This window comes from Pipistrellus kuhlii, unplaced genomic scaffold (genome assembly GCF_014108245.1).
Source record: "Pipistrellus kuhlii isolate mPipKuh1 unplaced genomic scaffold, mPipKuh1.p scaffold_m20_p_9, whole genome shotgun sequence".
In the NCBI taxonomy this organism is placed as follows: Eukaryota; Metazoa; Chordata; class Mammalia; order Chiroptera; family Vespertilionidae; genus Pipistrellus; species Pipistrellus kuhlii.
This window is the reverse complement of record NW_023425595.1, coordinates 2,401,932-2,413,057: the sequence shown is the minus strand read 5'-3', so window position 1 is coordinate 2,413,057 and position 11,126 is coordinate 2,401,932.

Genomic DNA, 11,126 nt, shown 5'->3' with positions numbered 1-11,126 from the left:
TTTCTATTGACTTTTATGGAGAGAGTGGAAACGAGGGGGAGAGACAAAGAGAGAAACATCGATGGGACCCTTCAGTCCTTGAGTCCACGTTTTATGCCCTGAGCAAAACCTGGTAGGTGTCTTGATGGTCTTACTAGTCTAAAATCATAGCAAGAGTCTCTGTCCTCGGGGAGGATGGGAGAGGACACCCCCCCACACCCACCCCGCCCGGGCCTGCAGGGTTTGCCCTGGCTCCGAGTTTTGCATGTTTGCCAGCCAGGAAAGAGGTCATAGCTTCAGGGAGAAGTGGAGGCATGTGGAGGGAGAGGCTGCAAGCTGCAGCTGGAAGGGAGGAAGGGGGTGTGGTACCTTCCTCACACAATTATATAAGCTTTTGTGATTTCCAGCTGCCATGGGCTTAAGGACAGTGTTCTATGATCTCGATGACCAGTTTTGGATGAGCAGTTCCCTTTTTAAAGAGAGGAAGGAAGAGGGAGAGAGAGATAAAAACATCAGTAATGAGAGAGAATCATTGGCTGCCTCCTGCACACCCCAACTGGGGATCAAGACAGAACCTGAGCATGTGCCCTGACCAGGAATTGAGCCTCCTGAGCCTGTCACTCCCAGACTTCGTGATCCCCAAGGACCACCAGGGAGCCGAGTCCGATGCAATAAACAAAAGAGCCTTTTCCATGCTAGCATGGGCTCTGTCCCACTCACGCCGGCAGCATGGCGGAAGAGAGAGCGAATTTCGCCCAGTCCAGGGGTTTTACTCCGGTCGGTGGTGATGTCACTGCCTCGGCTAACCCTGATTAGGCTGGGTTTACAAAATGGACGATAACTCCGCCCGGCCCCACAGTGGAGTCAGGAGCTCATCCTTGCCCCGCCCTGCCCTCTCAAGCCAGGCTGCTGGGGTACCAGTTCCCCTTTTTTCAGTGACTGCTACACACTAGAGGCTGCTAGATGGTTGCCAGACTATCACTATCTCGTGAAGTAAACTTTATTGTTCCCATTTTAAATATGAAAAATCTGATGCTTAAGAGGTGGAGGAACTTGCCTAAAGTTTTTTATTTATTTTATTTTTAAATATATTTTTGATTGTTTTTTAATTTTTTTTTTTACAGAGAGGAAAGGAGAGGGATAGAAAGCCAGAAATATCGATGAGAGAGAAACACCAACCAGCTGCCTCCTGCACACCCCCCACTGGGGATGTGCCCGCAACCAAGGTACATGCCCTTGACCGGGATTGAACCTGGGACCCTTCAGTCCGCAGACCAATGCTCTATCCACTGAGCGAAACCGGTTTCGGCTGCCTAAAGCTTTTTAAAAGCTAACCAAATGTCAGAGCTAGATCCTTGGTCTTCGATTTCAAAACCTAGCCTGCCTTTCTAAGACTGTTGAAAAATTATGTGTCTATAAAGAACAATATAGTTGAAAAGTAAAATATTTAGTATGTCATGGACTAGTTTGTCTTTTAAGTCAAGTGGATTGAATGAATTTTTTCTCCCCTCAGGTGCTAAGGTTTATCTTTAAACACCTTGATATATAAATATTCTATCATCTTTCAATTAAAAGTTCGCAACTTTTAAGCTTGATTTTTTAAAATCACACTACATATAATGGGTGGGTAAATAGTGTAAATTTCAGATGTTCTTGATATTACCAAAGTGTGATATCAAGATTCTAAGTCAGTAATTTTCAACCTTTTTCATCTCATGGCACACAGAAACTGATTACTGAAATTCTGTGATACAAAAAAAAACACAAAAAAACAAAAAAACAAAAAACATTTTTTTGCCAATCTGATAAAAAAAAAAAAAAATGGGTATACTTTTGGTTCCTTCACACTGGACAGCTGTTGTTATGTTGGAAGTTGTCATTTTTTTATTTGATAATCTAAAAGAGGTAAGTGCCCTTGACTAAATAGTTGGGTATTACATGTTTTGAAAATTCTTGTGGCACAATCAAATGGCACACCGATTGAAAATAGCTGATCAAAATCATAAAAGCTTAACTTCCAAAAGCAGCCTACAGACTGATCTTTAGTGCCCTATTTTTTTCCTTCATTACACTCAACACAATTGTAAGAGGCCGAGAGCTGCAGCTGTGAGAAAGCTGTGTCATTTGTGAGATGACTTTTGCTACCTACCACATCCATACTGCCAATGGACTCCATGAGGGCAGGACCCTGGTTGTACTCCGGCACACCTATTAGATAGAATTGATTGAATACTCTATGCCAGGGACTGCTCTAAGCTTCTTTTGTTCACTTAACACCTTCCAATGATCCTACAAGTTAGAATTAACTTCTCTATGCCTCATTTTATAGATTAGGAAAATGAGGCATAGAAAGGGTAAATAAGTAACTGGCCCAAGGTTACATAATTATTAAGAGATAAAACCAGGATTCTAGCACTATCCATTCATTTCCAGAGTCCATGGTTCATTGAATAAATAAATGTTGAGAGGATCAAACTAATCATTTTCTTTATTAACTAAGATAAATATCAACAAAGTAAATAAAAAGTGACCTGGAATCTTGTGTTGACCTTTGTTCTTTATATAAACACTAGAGGCCCAATGCACGAAATTAGTGAGAGAGTAGGCTTTCCTTTCCCCAGCTGCCGGCATCAGCTTCCGTCTGGGGTCTGGGCTTCCCTCTGGCCTCTGGCAGGCACCCGGGACCAGGGCTTCTCTCACAGCCCCGGCTTCATCAGGAAGGTCACTCGGAAAGACCTCTGGAAGTACATCCAATCTAATTAGCATATTATGCTTTTATTATTACAGATTGTCCTGTGTTTTGTTTGTTTCCTCAGTTTTCATTACTGCTCGTTTGGGTTTCTGAGGAATTGTTTTCGGCGAATGAGAAATGGAGAGCAAGACACTCAGATCATGTCATATTTTGTATGTTAAAATAAGGCATGTAAGGACAATGAATTTATAATGGCTTCATAGATAGAATCCTATTCATTGGCTCTATGGCTATAATTTCCGTATAGTTAAGTATAATCACTTCTACAAATCAGCCCTAGTTTAAAAATACATTAAGCCATATTTGTTTAACTCCTAAAGGCAATTCCAAATGATTGGTCTAGCGAACAAATTTGGTCTCAGATCTTTATATTTTATTAATATAAACGCATAAGTATTTTTGTTGTTGTTAAATGGAATTGTTATTTAGAAAATTCTGTTCTCTGTTCAGAACTTAACAAAGTAAAATGTACTACTACCAAAGATAATATTAATCTTGATATCGCAAAATCTAAAACTAAGCTTACAAAATAGGCCATATAATAAATGTCTAAGAGAAAAGGTTAGATAGTCAACTAGGAACCTTTACAGACAAATTTTCTTTCATCAGTATTTGGAAGGAAAAAGAATGGAGAGAATGAACTAAGTCTTGTTGGATGACAGGTGTATAAAGCAGCATGAGGGGCAACAGAAACCTAGATAATTTCTTATTTCTGTTCAGATTCCACTCACCCTCGGAGAAGCTGAGAATGTTCTACATATTTCAATGTTATTCTCTTCCCAATGTCCCTGTGAGGTAAAGTCAGGAGGAGGGAGGGAAAAAAAGAACACAATGTCAGAGAGAAGAGGCGTGTTGCCACCCAGAAGCCCTTAGGAAAGGGCAGTGGATGCTACCACAGCTGTGTGACTCAGCCACTGTGGACAGGGCCTGAGGAGGCAGGAGAAGGAGGTGGAATTTGCATTTAAAGGTGCAGCAGTTTTATATGTTGTAATGGCATGTATCCTTTGCTGAGCTTATCTTACTTTACCATATCTTAACATCTTGGTCCTAATTTAATAAGAACAATTATTTAGGAGGTAGGCCAGATGTCCCTTGGGGTCAGGTATTGGCCATAGTTGGAACTGTCCTGGTGGGCTGGGGGGCGGGAAGGGGGAGGATAGAATTCATGTGTCTTCTTTCCCCCAGGCCGAATGTTCGATGCCATTTGACCTGGGCGTTTGAGAAAAAGTAAACACAAAAGCAAGAATTTGGAATTTGTTAGTAGCTTAACTTTTTTTTTTTTTTTAAAGGAAATGTATGCTTACTATTGGATGCTTAGAAAATACAGAATAATATATATAATAAACAATCATCTATTGGTGGTAACAGATACCTTTCTGAACCAATACGTTCTCTTGTGCTTATGTAATGTGTGTGTGTGTGTGTGTGTGTGTGTGTTAGAGAGACAGAATCCTATAAAATATATAAATTTGTGTCCTGCTTCTTTTAAATTTTCAAAACATTTTCTCGCACCTGAATTTCACAAAAGTGTTACCCACTTGAACCTATCACCTAGGTAGAAGGTTCTTTCCATTCTCAGGCCAACCTCCCTTCAGAGGCACATAAATGAGAGACACGTCATATTGTGTAGAGCATATATAGAAAACTGTCTTTTACAAGACAATTTTGGGGTATTTTATAGTTAGTGTAGCTTAGTGACCCAGTTTACGTTGACAACTTTAGTTGTGAGGACATGCATTGCATATACCAAAGAACTCAACAGACAGCAGGTAGTTTAACCCTTGATTAAGCATAAAATGTCCAGTTTAATTTTAATTTTTTAAAATATGTTTAAAGAAGGTTCTTCATTTGTAAATGCAAGTTTGGTCGGCCCTTTTTGCTCAATATGTAGAACATTTTTATGTTCTTTTTGTAGAGTCTGAGCTTTTCTCTCAAATTCTTGTTTCTTAAGCAGCACACTTAGCTTGTACCTGTTCATATTCACCCGTGCTTTCCGATTAGGTGTTTGCTTTCCATTTTCCTTGGAATAGTAATGGGGTTTACTCTTTTTCTAGGGTGTTCTTCAGACAAAGCCTGAATGGGGCCCCGTTTAGGCTACAGAAGTGGGTAAAGTAGTAGCAGGAACAAGGAGAAGAAAGCTGAAAGCTGATAGAAGCCACTGAATTTACACTTCACCTATGTTATAACTTTGCCTTGAACCCAGTGATGTGTGTGTTTTGTTTGTTTGTCTGTTTGTTTGTTTGTTGTAGGAATAATTTTAAGACACAAGGGCAGAAGTTAAAAACAAGAAGATATAAGCTCAGCTAGACAATCAAGCTATACAGACAAATGACTTTTCTTAATTCTCATATATATAACAAAGTTTAATGTAATGCTATTTATAAAACCCTGAGGCCATCTGATAAAAAGCACTGTAAGCTTACTTCATATTATTATTCTGGGGTAAGGAATATTTGTTTCTGGCCTGTTTATGACTGCAAAATTAGTCATATCAGTTTAGTAAATATTGGATATTATCTTCAAAATAGGTACCAATTGTATGGCCACCTTTGATGGGTTTAGACCATGACCTATCTTGCTGTTGGATCATGTTGTTTAGAAATTATTCTGTTTGTTGTGCAGTTGATAGAAACCCTTACAACACAAGTCTATGTCTGAAGGTAATTAAGCATAGTACTTACAACAACAAGCATTCCTTAGGCAGTCTGAGCTACGGATATCCAAGTGTCTCTAGTAAAAATCAATCATAAAGTAAACCTTGAACAAAGGAAAGTATCATGATGGTTGCAAGGGGCTGAGGCAGCAGAAGCCTATGATGACACCCAAAGGTGCCAAAAATCCGTTCCAAGATCCTCACACCACAATGAACCATGGGGAGCATCCCTGTTAGAGAAGGCTCACCACAGGCTGCCTGGACCGGCCATTCAACATACACTGAGTGGCCAGATGATTATGATCTCTGAATGCATAAACTGTGGGGCAGCGGGGGAGGTGTGTGGTTTGTACCAGGAAAGCACATATCCCCTTACAATTCAGGGGTCCTCAAGCTTTTTAAAGTGGGGGCCAGATCACGGTCCCTCAGAGAGCTGGAGGGCCGGACTATATGAACTACTAATTCCTACTGTAACACCTCGGCTGCGCTCACTGCCCAAAAAACCTGGCGGGCCGGATCAGACTCCTCTGCGGGCCGCATGAGGCCCACGGGCCGTAGTTTGAAGATGCCTGCTACATCATATTCTCCCCAGAACTTTACTCTTTGCCCCTCCAAACATACCAGCATGAAAGCCTTATGCCCTAAAGATGAAAAAAAAAAATTACTTGTAATCTGTCAGAATATTATGTAACCTGAAATGTGATAGTTTATGAAATCAGCCATATAAATGGTGAAACCAAAGTCAAAGTTCTATTTGTTCGTGCCAGGGTTTAAAAAAAGAAAATAAAAAGAGCGGCATACTTTTTAAGACAGAAACTGAGAGAAAAAGAGGGGGAAAAAGTGTGAGCACAGACATGCCTTCCCGACACCATGCCCCATGGCCAAAACATTCCACTCCCACCCACTTCAGCGAGGCTTGCCTCTATTTATGACCAAATCTAGGGTATGAAGAGGAAACTGAAACACTGTCACTCTGGCCAGTGTGGCAGCAAACATCCCTTCCCTCCAAAGCATTTGTGAAGGTGGAGCCAGGGATGCTGAGTCATAGAAAAATGCAGATGTGCTAGTATGTCATACTATTTTTTCTTAAATATACATATATATTTTTATTGATTTCAGAGAGGAAGGGAAAGGAAACGAGAGATAGAAACATCAATGTTGAGAGAAAATCATTGATTGGTTGCCTCCTGCACTCACACCCCCCACGCCCACCCCTGGGACCCAGCCAGCAACCCAGGCATGTGCCCTGACCCGAATCGAATTATTGACTTGGTTCCTAGGTCAATGCTCAACCACTGAGCCATGCTGGCAGGGCATGTTATACTCTTGTGGATCTAAAGAAACAAAGACCTGCAGAGCAAGGCTAGTGTCCTCCTGAGAGAGCCCCAAGCCACGCACTGGCTGTGAGGACAGCACTGGTTGTGAGGGCTGGGCTGTAAAAGAATAGAAGGAGCCAAAGAGATGGTGGTGAGTTGATGGAGACTGCAGAGCTGCTCAGGGAAAAATGGTGGGGAGGGAGAGAAGAAAAAAGGAGGGAGGGAGGAAGGAGAGTTGGAGGGAGGGAGGGAGGGATGAGGAAGGGAGAGGGAAAGAGGGAGGAGGGGTAAAGGGAGGAGGGAAGGAGGGAAGGAGAGAGGGAGGGAGGGAGGGAGGGAGGGAGGGAGGAAGGAAGGAAGGAAGGAAGGAAGGAAGGAAGGAAGGAAGGAAGGAAGGAAGGAAGGAAGGGACTTGTTTAAATGCTAGGGATTGTTTGTTTGTTTGTTTGTTTTGTTACACGGGGCCATGGACAGAAAAGATATGTGATAATGTGTGTATGACCTAAAGGTGACTCTATCCCGTAAAAGACCAGAAAAACCAGATAAAACCTGGAAAGAACCAGATAATGCTCCCCAGTTCCAAGTGTGAGGAAGGACAACAGGAGAGAGAGGCAGATAAGAATGGTAACAGAGATGTGGCCTCTGTGAGTGCACTTTCTGGAATCCTAGCCACCAGTACCGGCCCTCTACCTCCATCCCAATGCCTTTGGTCTCCTGGTTGCAACAGCGGAAAACTGGAATCCCCTTCCTTCTCACTGGAGCTGTAGGCACTGCTTACCCTTGGAGCCCAGGTCTATGCTCCCCGTGGCATCACTGTACCCTAACATCTCTTCTAAGAGACCCCATCACTGTCACTATGGCAACTGCCATCTTCTCTCACTTGGTGGCCATGGCCACCACAGTCTCTTGCTGCCCATCCTGGTACCTCCCCTAATCACTGCTGAGTGCCCACCATCTAAGGAGAGCAACCATCCATCTTGTTTTTCCTGGGAATGAAGGGTTCCTGGGGTTTCAGGTGGGACTTGCACCACTAAAATGGGCAAGCCCCCGGCAAACCAAGACAGCTGGTCATCCTACCGCCACAGTGGCCATAGCTGCCACTACAACCCCCGTCTTGTGTCCTGGACCTGGAGGTGAGAACAGTGCACTCAGGCACATGTGTCTGTCCCGAGAACAACCCCTGGGGCAGCTCTGTCTTGCACTTTGAATGCCCTGAGGGGGCCCCTACGGAGACTCACAGCCCTTCATTTCCCCGATGGAGCTCTGCAGTCCTGGGAAGTGGAGCTTCCTCTCTTCCGTCAACTGTCCATGACACTTCTGTGTCCATCCCGCCTCCCCACAGGGTGGCCTCCAGGGCAGATCTTGCCTCTCACCAATGCCCTCCTGTGGGGGACCCCCCCACTGTATCACCTGAGCGCTGTGGCCCGTACCTATAACTTGCTGCAATTGTCCAATATGTGTGCACCAAGGTACCACGCAGAATTTTTTTTTTTTAACTTCAAAACCTGCCAACATGTTATGCTAAATGCTAAATGGTAGGGATACTTCCAGATAATGATTCTTCCAGGTCACTTTCTTGAAAAGAAAGAAGTAAAATCTTCCAAGAAGTTTCTTAATCTCACCAAAAGCTCTCTTCTAAAAAGTCAAAATGGACATTCATGTGCTGGGTTTTGTAAAAGCCACATATACTCTTTTCAAATGCTTTGGAAAACAGAGGAAATCATATAAACTTAACCAAAAAGAAAAAAGAAAAAAAACATCATCCTAAATCCCACCAATTAGGTGGCCTCCAATGTTTTTACGCACAGTGCCGTCACAGATATCCTGTGAACAACTTTGTATAATTTTTATGTCTTCCTGTAGGATAAATTCCTAGAAATTGAATCACAAAGTTCCCCTCTCTTATGCAAAAAACTCCCATACCCGCCATTCCTCATACCAGCCTTAAGTCAGGTATCCACTCTTTCTCTCCCCCACTCCCATCCACCTCCTCCTTTCGTCCACATGGTGCCTGCCACTGGCTAGTCTCAGTTGAGGCAGCCTGTTTCACAGGCCCCTTGGGTTATGTTCATAGAATCTGGCTGAGCAAGAAGAAGCAATGTGGAGCATGGCTACAGCATTTGGACAGGTTCAAGCCTCGGACTAATGAGAGGGCACAGTCCTCTCATGGCCATGTGCAAGTCCCAGCTTGGAGGGCAGAGCCATCCCCGCACAATGATAGCCAGCAGCTGTAATTGTAAGCTTGAACCTGTGATCTGAACACGTGGCCCCACATGCCTGAGTGATGTGGGCTTGATAGAGCTCAGGTGCATGTAGTTGAGTAGGATCAAAACCCAAGAGAAGGTTGTAAACATCTTGACCATGTCCTTACTTTGCCTCGTGGTATCTGCTATAAAATAAAGACACGGCTTGTAGTCCATGGTGCTGTCTCTCCCCATCAGAGAGGGCAGCATCCCACCCAGACCCGGATTTCTTCTCTCGTCTGTCTTTTCTCCATCCTTCACTCAGGGTCACCAAACCTGGCTGAGCTGGCTGGCACATAAGGCGCCCTGGGGCTGTGTGTGCCATGGCCATGCCTGCCTGCCACAAAGCAAAAAGCAGAAGTATTGTAAGTATGAAACAGAGTTTCAAAATGGTGGTGTGAGAAAGAGCCTATGAGAAATAATGAAAAATAAAACGGGTACTTTTAGGTCCTAAGGTAGACATCAGCATCCCAGAGGCCTCATTACATTCTTGGGTTTGACCCCTTGTCTTTGCTTTGAATGCTCAGTGCTGGGTAGGAAGGATTTCTAAATATTTGACAGCCTTGAGTGCACTCTCTTTTCTTTTCTTTTTTTTAAAATATATTTTATTGATTTTTTGCAGAGGGGAAGAGAGAGGGATAGAGCGTTAGAAACATTGAAGAGAGAGAATCATTGATCAGCTGCCTCTTGCACACCCCCTACTGGGGATGTGCCCACAACCAAAGTAAATGCCCTTGACCGGAATCGAATCCAGGACCTTTCAGTCCGCATCCTGAAGCTCTATCCACTGAGCCAAACCAGTTTCAGCCTGCACTTTCTTTTCTAACAGATAGATTCTTCCTGGGGCAACTTGGGCCAAGTGTCAAACACATGAACTGGTGCCCACTGTTTGTCATGAAAGTTGACAGGTTCTTTTTTACACCACATGTAAGTTAATCCGTGAAACAATCCTAGGACTGGGTAGATGATATACCTGAGACTCAGTGACTAGGATGGGGACTTGCCCGGCTAGTGGGTGAGGCCTAGGGGTCTAAGCCAGGTCACCCCGACATCAAAGCCCCTGTTTCTTTCACTATTTGAGAAGCTTGTCATAGCCTCACCGCAGGCCATTTCCTCCACCTACATGGTTAGGCAATCTCCTTTTAATAATGCCCTCTTCCCTGGGATAAAGAAGGAATCAAAAGAGAGAAAACTACTCTATTTCTTCTGGGCTGGACACTTGACCTGTTTTCTAGTATTTATTTCTTGCATTTACTTGTGTGTGTTTTTGTTGTTGTTTTTTTGTCTTCCAACCTTAAGTCAAATTTCATTAAGAAACAGGAAAGCTACGGTTGAGATGGGTCCCTGTGAAAGCTGAGTCTAAAGAGGACAAAGCTTAGTCTCTGAAGGTCCACAGCATGAGATAGGACAAGGAGGTAGAACCCAAGTTCAACTGAGGACTGATGGACGGATGGCAGAGCCCCATTCTATTTTTAGGAGAAAAACATTCTCAGGCTAAATTGTGGAGTTAAAGACTGATTAATCCCTGGTTACTTGACCTTGGAGTTAAACAAATGGAAATATGATTGAAAACATTTTTTTTTTTTAAGATGGGTGTATTTCCAGAGAAACTCATGCCTGGCCAACAATAACAATTTGTGATTACTTGGGCATTAAGGCCAACCTCAGACTCCTAGACCCATAAGATATCAAGAGGGCTTGAAATTGATACAGCCCCCACCAGAGCTTCCTCATCAATGCCTTTTTAGATATGGCCACATCTGCTAATGGACAAGGGACAAATACTCTATTGGTAGCCAGAGTGATTGACCCAGGAGCTTACACTTCTGGCAAGAAAAGGGAAACTTGTTATTTCTGCCCATTGAGAAACATGTGCTATGGCACCATGGCCTCTGTGTAAAGCTTCCTTTGTTATCTTATTCTAAATGAGTTTAAGTTGTTGTTATTGTAGTTACTAGAGGCCCAGTGCATGAAATTTATGCATGGGTAGGGTCCCTAGTGGCTGGCGGCTGCTGGCAGGGGCCTTCTTTCATTTTACACTGCACCCTGGTGGTCAGTGCACATCATCATGAGCGATCAAATTCCGGGTTGGTCAAACTCCCAAAGGGACATTTTGCATATTAGGCTTTTACATATATAGATTCTTTCCTTTTTCACCATTCTATATTATTAGGGTATCAAAC